Source organism: Rattus norvegicus, chromosome 2, assembly GCF_036323735.1.
Source record: "Rattus norvegicus strain BN/NHsdMcwi chromosome 2, GRCr8, whole genome shotgun sequence".
Classification (NCBI taxonomy): Eukaryota; Metazoa; Chordata; class Mammalia; order Rodentia; family Muridae; genus Rattus; species Rattus norvegicus.
In genome coordinates this window covers 139,333,966-139,355,562 of record NC_086020.1, presented here as the reverse complement: position 1 = coordinate 139,355,562, position 21,597 = coordinate 139,333,966, and the positions used below count along the sequence as shown (strand labels likewise).

General features: G+C 43.8%; 1 protein-coding gene and 1 long non-coding RNA gene across 4 annotated transcripts in view; both read right to left on the bottom strand.

Annotated features, from left to right (window-relative positions):
* The window catches only part of Lhfpl6 (LHFPL tetraspan subfamily member 6), a 197,931-nt gene that overhangs the window by 119,178 nt on the left and 57,156 nt on the right, over positions 1-21,597 (bottom strand). The window lies entirely within an intron of this gene.
* The window catches only part of LOC120100819 (uncharacterized), a 105,013-nt gene extending 83,416 nt beyond the window's left edge, over positions 1-21,597 (bottom strand). For all 3 annotated transcript variants that reach the window (XR_005500954.2, XR_010064281.1, XR_010064282.1), the window contains exon 1: positions 1-21,597. This exon is cut by the window's left edge. This is a non-coding gene — a long non-coding RNA (uncharacterized LOC120100819).

Genomic DNA, 21,597 nt, shown 5'->3' with positions numbered 1-21,597 from the left:
TTCCAATTTAATAACTCTGATGTCAGCTTCTCTTGTCATGTTGCCAGGTCTAATTCCCACTTCTCCTGTGATTAATACCCTGATGAAGACACTGTCTGATTTCGGTGCTAGCATATACCCCTGAGACGAGGCTCCTCTAAGCTGGGACTGGAGCCTATGCAGCGAACACCATGATAGCCACCCCCACCTAGAACACCTGTCAATCACGAGACTGGCTTCCCGCTTTAGCACTTCTGGCATTTTAGTTCCAATGCTTGATTGCTTTTTTCTTTCCCAGCTATTCCACGAGAGGTGAGTGAGTAAACGTCTGATTCCTAGTCAGGACGTCGAGAGCACAAGCGGTTTGTACAAGATCAGTCATTCAGGGCCCAACGCAAAATCAACTGGAAGCTTATTGGTTTCCTGGTTAGCCAAAGCAGGCAGCAAGTCTTGGTTTGTGAATGCTAAGTGAGGCCTGGCTAACAAGAGTTAAGATTGGCCCTGCCTGTTAAAGGTTTTCAACGATTTACATAGTTTTAAGCTACATACAGAGGAGCAGAGGTGCCAATTTATTTCAAAGATCGAAATCTATCAGTAGAGAAGAAAAGTCCGAATAACCAGAGCATGCTGGGAAGTGCAAAACAGCTCTACAACTCAAGTTGACAGCAACACCGGAAAAGGTCCACAAGACCCAGACATCTAATCAACAAGGTAACAAAAAGGTGCGAGCAGTTCTCTGTGTTCGGAACTCAAGGACAAAGGGTTCACAAGCGAGTCCTATATCGCTGGCCACTGATAGCTGCAGCTTTTCTTACATCTTCCTCCGAGACTGGAGTGGGTCCCACTCAACCTCACCACGGCTGTGACAGCCCCGATTCACCATTCTCCTGTGCTCCAAGGGTGACACGGAGCTGGTTGTCTCTCAAAGTCCTAAAAAAGGTCACCAGGATTATTTTTCACAATGTGGTCAGAGTCGGGTAACCTGTATGAATCAGTTCTCATCCCAGAGACAAAACACCTACCATAACCAACCGCAGGGCTGGAAAGACTCCCTGGCCTTTTCAGAGACCTTAGTCCTGTAGTGGGGAAGTTATGTGGTCAGGTGTCAGCTGTACGGACAGAGAGAGACATGGCAAGATGCAGCCTGAAGACCACTTCTCAGTTTCCTCCCAATGTGGCCTCACATCTTATCACTTCCCAATTGTGGCATCATTTTATGAGTCTATCCAATGATAAATCCATCGACTAGGTAAGAGCCATTGGAAGCCAATCAGCTCACAGCTATGGGGGCCATTTCATAATCACACCCTGCCGGACTCCTCCATCATTTAAGGTCATGGCGTCTTCCTCACTGGCCTTCCTTCCTGAGTCCTTGCCTCCCTTCATTCAAGGACACACGTGACATTTAGTCGTCTTAGTTGTGACAATCAAATTCCAGGCTACCATGAAGCCTGTGCATTTTCATCTCCAGTCAAGAGATATCATTGGCCCATTTGCCCACTCCTCTTCAGACAGGATGAAGACCAGGTCTAGCCTCTTTGAAACCAGAGTCTCAATCCTAGACTTCCGAGCTTCAGAGGACTCAGTGTAGACCAGGAGCTTCTAGAACTAGTGCCTCAGGAATGCTGCCTCCCTGAACAGGGGTTAGCACAGAGATCGTAAGAATTGCCCTTGCTGGAGCTCCGGGGTCAGCTATCCCAAAGCCAATCTCCCCTTAGTCTTCCATGAGCCGATGGACTCTCTTATTTTCTTTCACCAACTTTGAATTGGGTTTCTGTCACTGGCAGCTAAATGATCACGACAGATACAAGTGCACTCTTTTCTGACATGCCAGTCTTACTAAAGGAACATTTTTAAAAACTTCTGTCCTGTTCTGGACGCCAGCAGGCTTTTGTGCAACATCCAGAATTGCCATGTCTTTCTAATTCCTTATCTTCCAATTTGTTCCTTTTATTTTCAGACAGAGCGGTTGCTCTCTGGCTTGATCCTTGCAGCCGTGCCTTGGCATATCTCCCCAAACCGCCTTTCCTGTGCTTTTCCCCCCCTTTGCAGCTCCCAGAGCTTCTCGCAAACACACCTCAGTTCCTCATCCTGCCTCCTGTCAGCTCGTATTCATTAGCTGCATTCTTCTCTGTGCCCCCGATGATGGATTAATACAGATGCAGCTTCCTCCACTAAATGGGAATTTCTCAGGGAAAGGACCGTGCCCTGTACGATGAATGTTCTTATACCTTTTGAAGTGTGTGCTTCTCTTTTTTAATAAATGGGAAGATTCGGTGCCAACTTCAGTATTGTGAGAACCTTTAAAAACAAATGCTCTGACTAAAATCAAACCTAATATTCAGTACAACACTAAATATGGGTTTTTCTTAAGCTTGGAGAAATTTGGATTGTGGTTTCTCAAGTAAGTCTAGAACAAGACTGAAGTTTTTTTTTCCTCATCTTTGAGAGAGGATGAGAATCACCCAGAAAGCTTGGGGGAATATAGGTATCTAGACCATACTCCAGCACAGAGTGAATTTCCAACACATTCCACATGGGTGCAAGTGCTTACTGACATGACAGCTATCCTTCTCGTCTCTCGCCATTAACTGTCATCTTAAAATATTTGATGTCAAGAGTCAGAATGGCCATCCTCAGCTGTGCAACTGTGGGGAACTATGACAGAACTCTCTAGACACACAGAAGAGGTCATCTCTATTCTGTTACCAGGTGTCCTTGACTGGCTGGGGTGGAGAGGGGCTCGTTCAGAGGTAGAACACTTGCCTAGCATACCTTACATTAGATAGTGGGTCTAACCTCAAGCGCTAGCACTGAGAAGAAAAGCCAACATTTTGAAACCACTTGCATTTCCTCATGGGACGCATGAGGCAGCAACAGGAACTAAGCTATGTGTGAGGGGTAAGAGCCAATTGCTTGTCCGAATGTATGGAGTGTCCTGTCAATTCCCCTGAGACACTGCTATTGTTGCTGTTGGCAAAGGGGATCCACATCAGAGACAGCGCTAGTGCCCATGACTTCTGATTCCTAATCCAGATTCTTTTAGCTCAGCCATAGCATCTCCTGTGTGAACATAGCTTTCAACGCAGTATGAGACTCTAATGTCCATTCCTCTGCATTCTGTTGCAAAGCTCGAGATCATCTTCTGAGGAGCCAGGTTATTTCCCCTTATCTTAGAGAATCTGTTTTCCACTATTCTTCTCAAAATCAGTTACAGTTCAACTTTCAGAAGGCTTCTGCATTAAAAAAAACGAAGCATTGGATCTGAAGCAGTCCTACTCTGTCTCCCCATAGTAGTTCTTCTAAGTTTTCCTACAAAATACATCGAAGCTTCCTGTAGGGTGATGGGTGTTTGTGACATTTTATGACCTGGAGGGCAGGAGAGGAAAAAGTAGAAAGATAAGAAATATAAAAGGGGGGAAAGAGGATGAAGAAAACTGAGGGAAAAGGTAAGGAAGAAAAGTGGAAGAAGGAGGAGAAGGAAGAGGAGGAGGAAGAAGAAGAGGAGGAGGAAGAAGAGGAGAAGAGAGGGGGAAGATGGGGAGGAGGAAGAGGAATGGGGGAGGAGGAAGAGGAAGAAGAGGAGAGGAGGAGAGGAGGAGGGGGAGAATGACGAGGAAGAGAAGGAGGAGGAAGAGGAAGAAGAGGAGGAGGGGGACAGGAGGAGGAAGAAGAGGAGGAGGGAGAGGGGGGTAGAGAAGGAGGGAGAGGAGGGGGAGAGGAGGAGGGAGAGGAGGAGGGAGAGGAAGAGGAGGAGGAGGAGAGATTCACTAATTTCTATCTTCATTTATTCCAACTACAAGCTTGATACCTTGATGTTAGTCACAGAAATGCTAAGCCTTTGTCAACCATGTACTCAAAACCTTGACAAGGGGTTGTGCAGGGAAACAGGATGCTAAGAGCCAGAGCCAAGAGTCAAGCAATTAACATTTTTTCCATGCCTCACTATAATTAGCCAGATCAAAGGGGACCTGGAATTACAGATTTCATCAGACCCAATGACTCCCAAAACAGGCAAAAAACTGTCCAGCAGGCCTGCAAGCCACCTAACTGTTCTCAGGTAGAACTGGTTTTTGAATAGATTTCTCTCTCAGGAATCTTTTCTAGAGTGTTGCTACTCTGAAGTGCTAAGCAGGAAACCTCTCCTGCTTGCTGGGATCTTAGTCACAAAGTTCCCTGTGCAATGAACACATTGTTCAGAGATCTCTCTACTTAGCCTTCTGAGGTGGACATTAAGGTCAAATAACTGTTACTGCTCTGTCCGGAGTATCTCATCTGCCTAGAGGAGACACCAACAATTTCTTTAGTCTTGATGGCCTCAAGGAAGCCTTTCTAGTTTTCTTTCCCATTGCTTGACGTTGCATATGGTGTAGTTGACACTGCACGGCCTGATGAAGAAACCCTCATCCTAAGCTGTCACGTCAGAAACTTACTGGAGGTGTGTGGCAGTAAGGTGACATCTCTCATATAACATAGATGGTATAGAGAGAAGATTTGCTGCTGATGGTGGGGAATGATGGGGATGAGAAGGTGGAGGAGGCACTTTTGTGCCACTTAAAAAGGGATCTGCACATATTATTAACAGATCAGTGTGTACACTGCTAATGGCTTCCTTATTTTGAGAAAACTCTACTCCAGATGGCCCTGGAGGTTTCTCTCAGCAGACAGTAACTAGACACAGTGTTTTGAAAAGTTCCTGAGCCTAAAATGTACAGAAAATGAGGCAGCAGTGAAAGAGTTTTAAAAAATGAAACAAGAGGCTTAAACAACACAGGACTCAGAATGTGGCTGACTACCTGACCAGAGTGGGGAGACAAAGCTCTGGAATGACTGACTACCTGTTTCTCCTCCCCACCCTCTCCAAACCTGCAGCCTATAGAACAAAGGTAGGTTTTGGGTTGATTTGTTGTTTTGTTTTGTTTTTGTTTTTGTTTTGCTCCTCCCTTACTCCCCCCTCAGGGTGTGAATTCACTGGGTTCTCAGATCACTGAATAAAGTACAACTTAAAGATTCAACTCCTAAGGGCTACGAAGTTGGGTCTCTGGTTAAGAGCACTTACTGGTCTTGCAGAGGACCCAGGTTCAGTTCTCAGCACTCACATGGTGCTTCACAGCCATCTGTAATTCCAGTTTCCAGAGATCTGTCACCCTCTTCTGGCCCCAATGAGAACTGCATGCACATGATGCATATACATAATGCGGGTAACCATGCACATAAAATAAAAAAAAAATCTTAAAATAAAAACAAAGATCCAATCCCTATGCCTATCCATCAATGTTTGTGACAGGTAGCATGAACTCTGTTCTAGCTACACATCTTGATCAATACCTTGTTGCTAGGAAGAAGCAGCAATTGAACTCAGATTTTCAAATGCTCCTAAATTATAAAAGAATCACCACAGCTGTTCTTAAAGACCCACAAGAGCAGAGTAAAGTTGGGAAATGGGATCTTGAACAAATCCTAATGGATTCTGATTTCAGGTTTGTGGTCTACTTTGAAAAAACATGTGCCAAACTCTCTGTTGACTCTCAATACATTAAAAGCAGAAATTGCATTTCACAGAGGTTCTGAAGAGCCCCTGGCTCAATGTTACAGATGGTTGTCAGCTGCCATGTGGTCATGGGAACTGAATCCAGGTCCTCTGGAAGAAGAGCCTCTTAACTGCTGAGCCATCTTGCCAGCCCCACCCCATCCCACGATGCAACTTTTTAGCAGACTAATACAAAAAGTGTCCTCCACAAATCCTTGAAGAGATTCTGGGTCAGGAAGTTGTGGCATGGTCTGGCATCCAAGCTGCTAAGAGGCTGAAGCGGAAGGACGGCTTGTTTGAGGCCTGCCTGGGCTACAGGGTGAGCTTAAGACAGACCTGGGCAACTTAGTACAACACTGTTTCAAAACAGGAAGTAACCGTGGAGCTCAGCCTTGAAACACTTACCTGGCATTTATGACTGACTGCCTTAGACTCACCAAAGTACAACCAAAGAGAAAGAGGGGAAGGGGGGGAAGGAGGGAGAAGGGAGGGGGAAGGAAGAAAGGATTCTTTCGGGAGACTTACATGATAGATCATAGCAAAATAAGAAAGATGACAACGTGATACAGCAAGATGTTTTAATTTACCATTCCTCTGGGAAAAGGTTAGCTTTGGTGAGCACAGCAACGTTGTAATAAAGACAGGAGTCTAGAATGACAACATATCACTTTCTTCCAGGACTATGGGCATGCTTCAATTATCTTCACTTAGTTACAGCAGAGAATGTTTTAAAGTGCAGCTTAATCACCATGTTTTGTGACTGTGCCTCTTGGCCCTGTTATATAGGAAGGATAGGTTTAATTTTGGCTGAATAAATTCAGACAAGCAGGATCTATCCAAGACCCATCATTATCGATATAGACTAAGAGTCTGTAGTGTTAGCCTATGAGGTCTTAAAGCAACTGTCTTCTTGAATCTCAGTTTGACTTCATGGTTTGTAACTCATTCTGTCAGTCTTTCCTCAGGGTGGCAGCATACAGGAGCTTCTGTAGCAGCCATCACGCATGGCATGGTTTAAAGAACAGATTTCCCTTCTTGTAATTCTGGGGCCTGAAAAATCAAAGATCAGAGCTTGGGTTGGGTTGGTTTCTTCCGAGCCACACTCTGTGGCTTGCAGAGAGTCTCCTCCCTCTGTTTTCACACAGATCTTTGCAATAGTTTGGGTCCTGATCTCCGGCATGCCCTGCGAGCAACAGTCAAACTACTCTGAAGACTGACTGAGCAGAAACAGTGCATTCTGAGGTACTGGAGGTTAATTCTTCAACATTATGAAAGAGGGATATAGTCTTTAATGCTCATATTGCTAATTTTAGTATTTAAGGCTTACTTGGAAATAATTCTATCCCTTTACATATATTTATCTGCTATCATCTATGTAGATAAAAAGCTAAGGGAAAAAAAATACACAATTTCCCAATGAATGTATGACCTTCCTTGAACAAACAGAAATGAACTAGCCCCATTACAGAAGTGACCTCATTAAGTTAATGGTAACCATGATCTTTAGCTGCTATTATCAGTTATAATAAAATAACATATTTTCCTCAGTGGTCAGCATTCCTTCTGGTATCTTTTGTTTTTGGTCAGTTTGCCCAGACTTGCCTTTTCTCCCTTCACATTCTCCTCTGGGCACTGGTTCAAATTAAAGTAAGAAAGGAAAGGAGGGTTCCCTCAACCAATGTAGCAGGAAACACTGAGTCAAGCAAATGGTTTAAAGGCAATCCTTTGATGACGTCAGCGGGGAACCATCCCAGGAATGGCTGCTATTTCCACATCTGATGGGGCACAATCTTCTATGCAAGCAGTTGGGAGGAGAATTTTGATGGAATTCACGGTATGGTTGGCCTCTGCCAAGTTCTCCTCTGAGAGCTTACTGTCTGTAAGGGAGAAGGCAAAAGCCTCCAAATTCAGACAGAAAGTATTGAAAGGAGTGAGGAACAGAGTGTCTCAGGTGTAGTTGGGGAAAGAAAGAAGTTTAGCCCAGAGGAGCAAACTGTGGAAAAGCCAAGGGGCTTCCAGGCAGGTAAGTGGTTTTATCCGGAGGCTACACGATGATGGAATGCACCAAATGCCGAAAAGGCTTTTCCTAAAGGAAGGACAAACTTTCTCAGTAATGGAATCAAGCAGGTGCTGTCAGTGGCTGCACCATCTCTTCAGCACCTCAGTCAAGTTCTTAACAAAGGTGAGATTCCCCAACAGTGCTCTGGCCTCAAACATCATGATTTAATACAACACACACACACACACACACACACACACACACACACACACACACACACACTCACACACACGGATTAGAGAGCAGCACAGAAGGGAAGAGAAGACATTTGTCAACGTTGAGTTCCGTTTGATTTCATAAGAAGCCACCTTACTCCAAGTCATTTGTTTCATTTCATTTTATTTTTTTTTCTTTTGCCTGTTGCCCCAAAATTAATAAGGGCCAGCGCCGTTCAGCACCTTAACCAACACACGTCCATCTTTCTGTCAGGCCCTTAAGCAGGAAGCACAGGATGAAAGCATGGGGGGTGGGGTGGGGGTGAGTGGAAGGAGACAGAGCAAGGGGGTGTGTGTGGAAAAATGTGAGACCTTACATATTCTCTGAAGCTGAGGCAGCCGTGTAATTATAAAGCTAGCTTTTCTCTCACTTGACAGCACAAGAAAAGGAGGTGAGGAGAGGCTTCTAAATGAAACATGACATTCCCTTATTAAAGTCTGATTTAGATTTTAAATGGCTTAGTGCTTGGCGCCTACTTCCCTGCTCCGGGCTAGCCACGAAGTACACATATAATGGAAACAGAAACTGCAAAAAAAAAATTTTTTTTGGAACAATGCATGCACTTTTCAAACAATTTTCTTTATGAACAATTTTATGCTTTGAAGAGATTTTCTTTAATTATTCAACCAATAGCTGTCTACCTTTTTGAAAATATGAACATATTCCAACACATATGGTATGCCTTGTGTTTAAAAATAACACGGGGCATAGTATGTGCAATGCATTAAGAATTTACTGCCTGGTTTTGCTTCATTTCCTCCCTGTTGGGGGTCGCCCACGGAAACTGCCTGTCCTTACAAGCAATGCTCAGTGGCCCACATTAAATTGCACCATTGCATGCTGGGACCCACAGACTTCAAACCAAATGGCAGCTGCTGTACGTTTCTTTTCCACTTAGAATCCTGACAAGGTTTGTTTCCTTCTATCCCTTAGAAAAGCCTCTTCCCTCCATCCCACAGTCCGCTTTAACATCCACCTCGAGAGGCTCCAGCCATCCCTCCTCTCCTTATTGTGGATGGGAAAGGCTTACAACTTTGGCAGTTTCGATCCACCTGTGAGGCACCATCAGTAACACCCATAACAGCATTTATGTGATTGCTGAGCATTCTATACAATGAACGATAATCTACATACATTGTATGAAGTGGATAGAAGTAACTTCATCTTATAAAACACAGAACCGAGCTCTGAGGTGTTACAGAATTTACCATGGAAACCAGCACCTAGGTGACAGATCGTCAGTCTCAGTTCAGGTCTCTGAATTCAAGTCCAAAGTTTTCCTCTGCCCCTTGGTCCCTTTTCTCTTCAGCTGTTTTCCCTCACTTCCTTTTCTCTTGGTAGGAAGAAAATGAATGATTAGTTTCGCCTGAATTTTAGCAAAATTCAAGAGCCAGAAAATTTTAAGACCAAGGCTTCCCTGGATCAAGAATCAACTTTGTATCCCTTTGGCTTTCAGAAAAGACTCACTATGTAGCACTGGATGGTCTTAATCTCACGATCCTCCTGCCCCAACCTAAAATACTGGAATGACAGCCAGAGTAGATTCTACCTCGCATTGTGGAATACAAATAAATACTGAGTGCTCGTAGGAAATATCTTTGATAACAGCAACAATATGCAATCGTTTCTACAATTCATTTATATTTTCAGAATTTTCTGGAAGCTATACTTCTCACCATCACAGTGTCTAGGGATGCTCTTAAGAATTCTTATTTATTTATTTATTTATTTATTTATTTATTTATTTATTTATTTATTTATTCACTTTACATCCTGATTGCTGCCCCCCTTCCAGGTGCCACCTCACATAGTCCCTCTCCCTGCCCCCTCTTTTTCTTCTCTGAGAAGGTAGAGCCTCTCCACCCCAAATCCCCCAACCTTGGCAACTAGATGCATCCTCTCCCACTGAGGCAAGACAAGGCAGCCCAGTTAAGGAAACAGGATCCACAGGCAAGCAACAGATTTAGGAACAGCCCTCCCCCGACCCCTACCCCCAGTTATTGATAGACCCACATAAAAAACAGCCGCTACATATGTGCAGGAGGCCTAGGTTCGGTCCGTGTATGCTCTTTGATTGATGGCTCGGTCTCTAAGAGCCCCTAAGGTCCTAGTTTAGTTGACTCCATTGGTCTTCCTGTGGCGTTCCTATCCCCTCCAAGTCCCTCAGTCCTTCTCCCAACTCTTCCATAACACTCCCCAAGCTCCTTCCGATATTGGCTGTGGTTCTTTACATCTGTTTCAGTTGGCTGGGTGGAGCCTCTCAGAGGACAGTTATGCTAGGCTCCTGTCTGCAAGCATAGCAGTATTATTAACAGTGTCAGGGACTGGTGCTTGCCCATGGGATGGGTCTCGAGTTGGGCAGTCACTGGTTGGCCGTTCCCTCACTCTCTCCTCCATCTTTGTGCCTGCATTTCTTGTAGACAGAACAAATATTGGGTTGGAAGTTTTATGGGTGGGTTGGTCCTTATCCCTCTTTGCGGGGGTCTTACATGGCTACAGGAAGTGGCTACTTCATATTCCATATCCCCACAGCTAAAGTCACCCTCATAGACTCCTGAGAGCCTCTCCCATCTGAGGTCTCTGTCATAGCCTAGAGATGCCCCATCCCCACACATACCCTCACCAGCTGGCTAATTCCATGTTTTCTCCCAGCCCTCTGGCCCTTCCTCCTGTCTCTCCCCACATCTGATCCCAAACCCCCTCATCCTTCCTTTCTTCCCACTCAGTTCCCTCCCTCCATCTGCTTCTTTTGAATATTTTATTCCCCTTCTAAGTGAAATTCAAGCATCCCCACTTGGGCCTCCTGTAGTATGGGTATCCTGTATTTCATGGCTAATATCCACTTATAAATGAGTACATACTATGTATGTTCTTTTGGGTCTGGGTTACCTCACTTGGGATATTTTCTAGTTCTATCCATTTGCCTGCAAAAATAATGATGTCCTTATTTTTAAAAGCTGAATAGGATTCCATTGTGTAAATGAACCACATTTTCTGTATCTATTCTTCTGGATATTAGCAATAAAGCTGCCCTGAGCACAGTAGAGTGTATGTATCCTTGTGGTATGGTGGCGCATCTTTTGGGTACATGCCTAGGAGTTTTATAGCTGGGTGCTCAGATCGTACTATTTTCTTCTCTTCCCTTCCCCTCTCACAGTTCCTCCTCCTACGAAGGAAGATACACCTGGGTCTGTCTCTGTCTCTATCTCCCTGTCTCTCTCTGTCTGTCTGTTTGTCTGTCTGTCTGTCTCTCTCTCACACACACACACACACATACACACACACACACACACACACACACACACACACACACACACGACCAACACCTCAGTCACTATTGCAGGACTAGGTACATCCTCTATCACTGAGGCCAGATGGCTAGACAAATTCCCCTACATTCCCCTTGTAGGGGAATCCACAAGCAGGCAACAAATGAGTGGCTCCCAGGTCTCCCTGAGGTTACCTAGTAGCACCCATGGTTTTCTGATTTGGAAGTGAGATAGGCAATTGAAAGTTTATTTTTTTTATTTGAAGATTGTGTAAGCAATTAAGTCCTAAATATTTACTTACGGTTTCAAACTTTTCTAATTCCTTACTTCATTGTGCTTAAAGTTGTGTGTGTGTGTGTGTGTGTGTGTGTGTGTGTGTGTGTGTGTGTACATGTGTGTTTTCAGGTCCTCTGGAAGAGTAGTAGTCAATGCTCTTAACCATGAAGCCATCTCTCCACCAATGCTTAAAGTCATAAAGATTCTTATCTTTATGATGTGTCTATATCGCCTATACAGCTGTATGCAGAATCCGTGTCTTCTTGACTGAAAACAAAGGCATACCTCACAGAGCATGTAAAATACATAAGAAATAATATCAAATGTCTTTGCCATAAGTTGTAAAATGACTAAGTCAATCTCTATTTTGATATTGTGCTCTGCACACTTGTTTTGGAAAATATCCTTATCTTTAGATTACTGCTCTGTTCTAAAGGGGGCCCGGCATGTCTGGAATCTGGCAGAAGAGGAGATAGGAATCCAGGCTCTCCCTGCCAGCTTTATTCTATGCACTTACTGGGTGGGATGCCAGTCAGCATCCTAAAGGTCTTGGCTGCAGTCTGCCCTGTTCATTTCTCTAGTACTGACTACCAGAAAGACCACCTATGTCACGACCCAATGCCAACCAAGATGACCCAAGCGTCTATAAGAAATACCTTCAGCATCTGCTGATACAGACTGCTCACCTCTCACCCCAGTTCCCATTCTCCAGGAGTGTCGAACAGTGTTTTCCAAAAACAGATGACCTTAATAGCCGTGTGTTGAAAGAGTTATTCAAGGCGGGGATCAACTGATACAATATTTGCCTTGCCAACATGAAGATACATGTTTAAATTCCAGAGCCTACTTTGAAAAAACAAGGCATGGTGGGGTGGTACACACCTTTAATTCCAAAGCTGGGGAGGTGGAAACAGACAGAGTCCAATGATTTGCTGTCCTCCAGACTAGCTTACTTAGCAAGCCCCACGCCAGGATGAGACCCAGTATCAAGAAGTAATAGGGATGCCCCCTCAGGTGCGATGCCCAGGGTGGACCTCTAGCTTCTATATATACATACATGGGCGCACGGAGCTGTTAGCCTGTGCAAAAAGAACACTGTCCTTGGCCTTAGTCAGGTGTGCTGTTGCTGTGACAAATACCTGAGCAGAATGGGCATTTGGCTCATAGTTCTACGGCCGGCTTCATTGCTATCAGCCTGAGACGAATCTGAAATTTATATTGGGAAACGTAACAGAAGAAGCTGCCGAGCTCATGGTAGGCAGGAAGCAAATAGCCAGAGGGGAAGGAATCATGTCAAGGTATATCCTTTCAAAGGCACCTCAAGTGATCTATTCCCTGCAGTCAGGACCTCACCCCTATAGCCCAATCGATGACCTCACTGGGTTGTCACCGTGGAGCTATTGCCCACAGAACCAAGTGCTTCTCAAAGATTGGATCTACTAACTGGAGACCACGCCTCCAACATAGGAACCTTTTGGGAGGGCCGTTTACACATAAACCATAACTTATTCCTTAGAGCACCCCATGGCCCGTTGTTCTAAGCATGTTTGATCAGTTATCATCACGGGTACACCATGTCTATACTTTCTGTACCCATTCTTTTTTTTTTTTTTTTTTTTTTTTTTTTTGAGCTGGGGACCGAACCCAGGGCTTTGCGCTTCCTAGGTAAGCGCTCTACCACTGAGCTAAATCCCCACCCCATCTGTACCCATTCTTACAGAAAGTACAAGCTTGTGTTTTAATTCTGTATCTTCCCATGTCGTCCTTATCTGAATTTCTTTCTTAATATAGTGTCCTTCCAATACAAAAATAGAATGTTTTGAGTGTGTGTGGGGGGGGGTGAATGTGTGCGTGTATATTCTCAAGTGTTTAGTAAAATAAGTTAAGGGGAAACAAGAAAATAAGGAGAGTTAAGTGCAAGCTGGAGAGGCTGAAGCCGGGGCTGGAAGCTTGGAAGCCTGTGGCCTACGATACACAATGAGTTCTGGACTAGCCAGACTTCACCTGTGACTCTATATAAGCTAATGAAAGGAAGAGAAAAGAAAAAGCAGTGCAGGCCACTTGTGTCTCCTGGCTAATTATGGTGAAATGCTGGACGTCAGATTCTCCAAGCAAAACTGAAGGGAGTATGAACTTAGAACTAGGTACGTTCAGGGGCAGCCACCCCCTTGCCATTCTATAAGACAGTTAAAAAAAAAAAGAAAGATGACGCCCACCTTGACATCAGACTTTACAGCCAGATATTTGCAATCCAACAATTAACCTTCATGGATTAGTACTAATGTTGACTCTATTCATCTCATTAAAAGCTGAGTGAAGGAGTAAAATGAAGTTGGAGACAGGTTACAGAAGACCCACATCCCAGTCCCTGGCTCAGGCAGGGATAATCTAAAATATTCAAATTGATGTACCAGTGTTCCTCCCTTCAGATTTGAACTAAATAGATGGTTTTGCAGCCCCTTCGAACTCTGTCTAGCTTTTTGTAATCCCTTCTTAGTTCCCTGGTTAGGAAGGGAGGAGAGGTAAAGCCACAAACAGCTCTAACTACCAAGGCTATTTCTGAAAGCACAGAGGGAAGGAAGGTCCTAACCCTTCCCTGTACCTGCAGGCCCAAAGGCCAAGGCCTGGGAGTCTATTTTCTTGGACTCTAGCTCCACGCTGCTGAGCTGAAGATACTCTCACATCCACAGGGTCCCCCTGGGTACCGTGTGTACCTCTTCCCTGAAAAGCAAGTTACTGTTCTCAATTACAAAAGAAAACTGCTGTGGTCTCAAGGAGAACATCAGGCTGCATGTAAAAATAAGATTTAGCAAAGAAACGTCAGCCTCACACCCTGTCTAAGGGGCTCCTTTTTACTCAGCCAAGGTTAACTGGGTGCCACGGGATGGGAAAGAAAGGAAAGACGCCTGCTACCCTCAAGAATACTCCAAAAGCGGGGCCATGGAAGGGGCAGCAAATTGCAGAATTAAAATGTAAATGCATTTCTGAGCTTGTTCAGGAAGGGAAAAGTATATTCCCAAAGCTGAAGAAGTCAACCAAGGACATGTTGATTGATGTAAACTGTTTAAGTCCGACACTCCAAACTCCTGAGGAAAATAACAAGGCGCTGAAGATCAGAAACTGCTCTTGCCAGTGTAATGTCACCCAGTAGAAAGAAAGAAAGAAAACTCAAAGAACCACAGCAGGAGCGCTTGAGCTTTCGAGGCATCTGCAGGGATAAGATCAAATCGATAAATGGCAACCCATGCAAACCTGCACACTCCCTCGATGCACACCTGTGCCTCTTCTACTGATCCTGACGAGGTCAGAATCCCCTCTCAGAGGAGCGGCTGTGCCTCAGACAGCTCTGCCCACTTGACCTGGAGACGAATCTTACTCTGTTTTACACTCAGTGGTATTTCCGACAAGGTACCGTCCACTCCCTGTTGCTTCTGCCCCCACCACTATGTCAGCTTCGCCCTGAAGAAACGACGTGCCTGCAAACTTCAGCAGCTGCTTCGGGCTTGCTATTTTTCTACTGAGGATTGAGATTTTTTTTTTCCAGGAATGGAAAGAAAAAGCCCATAGCGTAGGGAGCCATAAATCAGCAGCAGAAAACAAGGTCATGCATTTTACAGCGCATGATCCAAACACATGCGGTGCCAAATTGGCCTTTAGTCACTCAAACTGACATAAAATGTGTCTCGGCTGACACTTTACTTTTACCATTTGCCCTTCTGGCAAGATAAAGGCCGTCCCTTTCTCCTTCCTGGGGATTTCTCTTTCGCTTAACAGCTCACTAAATGCTTGCCTTTGTTTGATAATCTTTTTAAGGCATTGTTTTAAATCATCCCTTTCGCCCTCTGCCAGCCCCGCCAAGCAGCCCTGTGTCTCTGCTGAGCTGGGTGATTAACTGGCTCGCTGGCGTCTCGGCATTAACATTGCCAGCATCTTCCCAGCCAGGATGATGGGTGAGCAGTGATGACGGAAGAGAGGAAAGAGTGTCTTAAAATAAAAAATAAATAAATACAAAAAGCATTATTCACCAAAGGGGAAACCAAGAAGGGAAACAGTCTCACGGGGTTTGGGGAAAATTAAAAGTATAACTTGCACCCCAAGCTCTTAGATGATTTCATCCCTCAAAAGTTATATAATTACAGGGTATCTGTCATTACGTTCGTGGTATGTAAAAACTTAGTCTCGTCGATTAAATTACAACCAAGAAATTCCCTGTGTGCTGTGCGTTCTAGCAAGTTCTGGAAGGATGGAGACGAAGAGGGCTAATTAATTACAGGTTCCCGTTGTCTAACCCCCTGGAATTACCTCCTCGATGGTTTTCTGTAAGCTTCATATTTGTGTCTTTGTGGACAATACCGTCCCCTGGCATCGACATGACAGCCATGCCGCACTTCCAGCAGGCTCTAGGAATGACGGTAGAGTATCTGTGTCCTGACAGACTTCATGCCCCTGGAATGAGGTAATTCATCTGCAGGCCTTCCCACCTTCCACCATGCCAGCCTCGAATACCACACACTCCTCGACTTACCATTCAACTCTAGGCAAGGGCCCAAGCAGCTCAGTGTTGATTTTCTGGCAGAAGTTAACAAATCCCTAGAGACCCTCTTCCTGCACACCAGAGATTTTCATAATTGATCTCTATTTTTCTTACTTTCTTAATTTGCCAGATAAAAGATAATTCATGAGCCTACAGATTTCTCATAGATCCCACTGGGTGTTGGGATCCCTTAAAGCAACCAGTTCACAAGCTAAGCAACAAGGAGGAAGAGGTGCTAATTAGCAGGCAGATGAATGTGTCAAGCTGGAATCAACAGGGTCTAAAAGGAAACTTATCTGAGCTAAGACATTAACATGCCAGATAACCTTGGCCAAGGCACTTGACCTCCATAAGCCTCAATTCGCTGCACAGTAAAATTGGATAAAAGGAAAACCTTGATGAAAATTGGATGTTGAATTTAATTGACTGTGATGAGTCTGCCTAAGTAATTTACAATCCCAAAGACAATAGTCAAAACACAAAGCAAACGTCCAGAGTGCCAGCCCAGGAGGGGCCATATCAATACCGCTGTCCAACACAGCACACTAAGCCTCTTATATCAGCCTCATATTAATTGAAAACATACCACAGGATGGCAACTTTTGTTTTTATAATGTAAATTAGAGTATGCCTGGAGTTTTAGAAGATTGGGTTTTTAAAGCTTCTCATCTCCCTACGAGATCCCCAAACAATAGATGTTTTGGAAATGGATTTAAAGGAACCCTACCATGGTGTTAAAGGGAAAGGTTTGCCAGCTGTGCCAAAGACAAGCGCTGAGGACGGTAGGGGGGTAATGAGAACATTTACACTTCTAAATTATATCATTAGTTCCTGCCTACCCAAGTCTATTTAAAATGCAATTTGCTGATTGGAAAGGAAACAATGAAATACACAGAGGACAAGTGAAAATAACACTTGTTAAAACCACCCATGGCACATACTCATGCTCTAAGCAGGTTAGACTGTCAGGGGGGTCAGAGAAAAGCAATACTTCCCCCACACCCTGGCTTTAAAAATAGGTACATGGCTCCCCCCCACGCCCTTTATATCTCAAGTCTGAGATAACCTCAAGTCCTCTGGACACCATCTTTTATGAGAATCATCTACTAAAGACCCCAAGTATCATGTATCTAATGTCAGACATTTTTCCCTTACATTCTAGATGCAACTCTCCACTCCCCTCTGGTTGTCTAGGGCACCTTCAGTTTGTGCTAATACATGGTCCAGAGGTCCTCATTAAAATGTTCTATTTTGATGTCAATGGTCTAGACAGGGAAAGTAAACTATGTGTCCGCCATGTCCACATTTCCAGCCTCCTCCATATTCACCTCCTGCATTGCTAAGTCTGTATCATTCTCTCCTGCTCCATTGGCTGGACTTCTAGCCTCTGTGGCATGCTTCCTTTCTTCCTATGCATCTATTCCCAAAGGGAAAATCTAGCAGCATGCATCCCTCCTTCAATGGCTTATCCAACATTCAGAATGAATGCTTTAGGGTCATGCCGTTCAAAGTCCTTCATGTTTCCATCATTCAGCAAATGTTTGTTGATGTCAACTGCACTGAAACTTCCCAAATAATAGTAAAGCTGAAGCACTTAGGACTTTTCTAAGATACTGAAGCATTGAAATGTGGGCATTTTAGGTCTTAAACAAGTTGTCTTCCGGTAAACAACATGCAATCCAAGATACCTTTTTGAAAAACAGTTTGCCAATATCTTTCAGCCATCTAGATTCTGGTCAGCCAACATATGTTCTGAAAGTATTATAGAAGTATTTTTAGTTGAAATGACCCTTGTAGGAATATTTTTGAATAGTGAAAGTCTAATATAATATTTATATTTTCTACTTCACTAGCTTCATATTTTCTACCTTTTCCCCCTAAAATCTTATGACAGCTCACACTAGACCAACCCACGGGAAATCTCAGGACTGGCAGTACATCTCCAGGAACTTGTTTTGTGAGAGTCTTGTGAGAGTCTCTCAGCTTTTTGAAACATCCAAACTAACTGGAGAGAGAGAATTTTAAAATTCAGATATTCAGAAATTCCACCTGTGAAAACAGGTATGTCCCCAACTTGAGACCCATCCCATAGGCAAGCACCAATCCCTAACACTATTAATGATACTCTGTTATGCTTGCAGACAGGAACATGTTCTCAGAGGCTCTACCCAGCAGCTGATGCATGCAGACACCCACAAACAATGAACGGATGGAGCTTGGGGAGTCTTATGGAAGATTAGGAGGAAATATTACTGGTCCTGAACGGGCTAGAAACTCTACAAGAAGACTAACAGAATCAACTAACCTGGACCCTTGGGACTTTCAGAGACTGAACCACCAACCAAAGAGCGTACACAAGCTAAACCTAGGCCTCCCTGCACATATGTAGCTTGGTCTTCATGTGGATCCCAAACAACTGGACTGGGGTCGATCCCAAAAGTTGTTGCCTGTAGATGAGAGGTGTTCTTCTAACTAGGCTGCCTTGTCTGGCCTCAATGGGAGAGGAAGTGCCTGGCCTCTTGAAGAGACTTGAAGTGCTATGGTCAGTGGGCCCCCACCTGCTTAGAGGAGAAGGGGAGGGGGAGGAGGAAGGGAGGGGGAGAGGGGGTGACCTGGAGGGAGCAGTGAGTGGGATGTAAAGTGAATAAGTAAAAAAAAGATTAATAAAGTTTAATTTAAAATAATAAATAAACCAGGTATGTGTCTGTAAAATCACATCTTGCCTGATGTCAGCACGAAAATGAATCAATAAACCAGATATTAAGCAACGAGGCTGCTTGGGTCTAAATATAGGAGAGGCTTTAAATGACCTAAATAATCCCACGAAGCTCATTCATTATGCTCTCTTTATGCTGTCTACACTAGGCAAATTTTGCATAAATGGAAACTCTGTTTGCACGCACTAAGGACAGTGCAGAACTGAGCATATTGTAAAGTCAGCAGTAAGAGGAAGCTGGGTCTGGAGTTCAGATCAGCTTTCTGTGCTACTCCTGCAGGTTTTATGACAATACATACAGCTTCATACATTGCACTGCCCATGATATAACTGACCATGGTGGTTCTAAAAGATTCACTCATCACTTTGAGCTCTACCCTGGTAATGGTCACTTATTTTCCAATCCAACAGAGGCAAAAGTGCTTCACTGTGTGTTATCATGTCATTGTCCTAACAACATTTCTATATCCCTTAGGCCCAAGGGATTAAAGAATAAATGACTGACCCCCATAAGAACTCAAAAGTATAAGCTAAGCTTCTCCATCGGAAGCTGCCTACAAAGCTAGTTTCTCAGAAGCTCTTCCTAGTCACCGAAAAATAAAACAGCTACCCCAAGCCAAAATACTACTGATAATGCTTCAGACAGTTCTCCCTCTGTCAGCTTTCAGAGACCCCCAAAGTTCCATCCTGCTCAGGACTTCCTCACCCAGACCCAACTCAGCCTTTCCTCTAAGATGACAGTTGATGTGATTAGTCAAACGATTCACCAAGTCAATGCATTTCATGTATACTGAGACTTTGATCAGTCAGGGCTAAATGGCCAACAAATAATAGTCAAAACATTTCAAATGGCTAACACAAGCCAGCTCTGACTACTGCCAAACAGTAGCAAAATTAGCCCACTCATAAAAACTATCTTTTAACAAAAGCAAACATCCGAAAACCAACATCTTACCAAAATGAGAAATGTTATCACTAAAACAAGTCTTTCTACTCCGGTGCCTCAAAACCAGAGATTATAAGCATGTCAACAGAAGCATGACGCATGATATTGTAAATACCACAGAACTGACAAGACTAATTCAAATATAATTTTACTTGGGAAATTTGATAAGGGTAGAAATTCTACCTCAAATCCTCTTTTAAAGAGTTGCTAATGTATTTGACCTTAGCTTGACTTTTGAACATACCCATTTTTAAGTGAAGTTGGTGGGGACCATTTCTTCAAATTACTGGTGGGTTATTTAGCATCAAAGCCTTAGCATAGTCCAAAGGTTGGAAGACTTTCAGGGATGATTAGTGAGTCTTCCTTTTCATCTCGCCCACACAACTGCAGGAGAGCTCAAATATCAATTACACCGAGGGATTTTCTCATTTCATAACTTTAATAACAAAATACCCACTGAGCATTTACACACAGAGAGACACACAGACACACACATGATATATAAGAACTGTGTCATCAAAGCTGAGAATGGGAATTTTGTTCTATTTCCACTCTTTGGTGACCATTAGGTGAGGCCCATGCATAATACCACCTTTTGCAATAATTCAAGAGGGGTTACTTTTGTATGTATCTAGGTTTCTGAAGGGTAAAGAAAGTAATTTTGGCTGTTTTAAGAGAGAACAGAGGATAATGTGACTCCAGGTAAGTCATGCATAGCATCTAGCATGATCTAGATACCAGTATCCAGCATGATCTGAAAGGAGATGCCTATGCTTAAATTCTGCATAATCCTGGAAAGATACCAGCTTCTACAGTTTGTGTCTCAAGTCTCCCCGAAGTCCCATGTATTTCAGGCTTTGTTTCTAAGGTGGCACTCCTGGGGACAGTAGGCATTTTAACAAGTAGGAACTCCTAGGAGACTTCTGTGTTACTAGGAGAGCATGTTCTCAAAGAAGATTGTGGAACCCTGCTTCTTCCTCCTTTTCTCCCTTTCCTGGCCATGAGGTGTTTTTTCTCTACTACATGGATTCACTATGAAGAGCTACTTCATCACAGGCTTTAAAGCAGGGGTTTCACCCAATTGTAGACTTGCACTTCTGAACTTTGAGCCAAAAATAAATCCTTCTCTTTATAAGTTAATTGACTCGGGCATTCGGTTACAGTGGTAGAAAGCAATCACACTATTGCTTTCTTCTCTCACCAGCTGCCTTGCTTTCACAGGATAGAGGGAACGTAAGCTACCTGCAGCCTTTCAGATAGACCATTTTGATAAATCAGAGACAAAAGCCCTTGCTCTCAACTTCAATCAACACTTCTTCCAAGTTTGAAGTAAAGATAACCTATTTTTAAATCACACCCCTATCTAGGCCTACACGGTACAATACCTGTGTGATCCTTTCATCTTGGCTTGGATTTTAGCAAGGAGGTCTTCAGAATGTCCTAAGCTATCAAAGGTACATGTAACCAGGTTGTACCACCAGCCTGTGATTCTTTATACATGTGTTTCGTGTGCATTCTGTGTAGTGAAAAGGAAATTAGAAGCTGAAAAACGAAAATTCAATGCTTCCACAATATTTGAAGATCCCCCTGTGTCATTATTGGGTTCATGCCATCTGACCGTAGGACAACGCAGGATTTTCATACTAGTGAGAGTACTCGTAAAGTCTGCTGCGTGTCAGCTTTCTTCTATGTGTTCTTGCTGTTTATCCACCACATTAACAGGGACAGCAACGTACAACAATGCCAAGCAACCAGAGCTTCCAGGGACTAAGCCACTACCTAAAGACTATACATGGACTGACCCTGGACTCTGACCCCATAGGTAGCAATGAATATCCTAGTAAGAGCACCAGTGGAAGGGGAAGCCCTGGGTCCTGCTAAGACTGAACCCACAGTGAACTAGTCTATGGGGGGAGGGCGGCAATGGGGGGAGGGTTGGGAGGGGAACACCCATAAGGAAGGGGAGGGGGGAGGGGGATGTTTGCCCGGAAACCGGGAAAGGGAATAACACTCGAAATGTATATAAGAAATACTCAAGTTAATAAAAAAAAAAAAAAAAAAAAAAAAAAAAA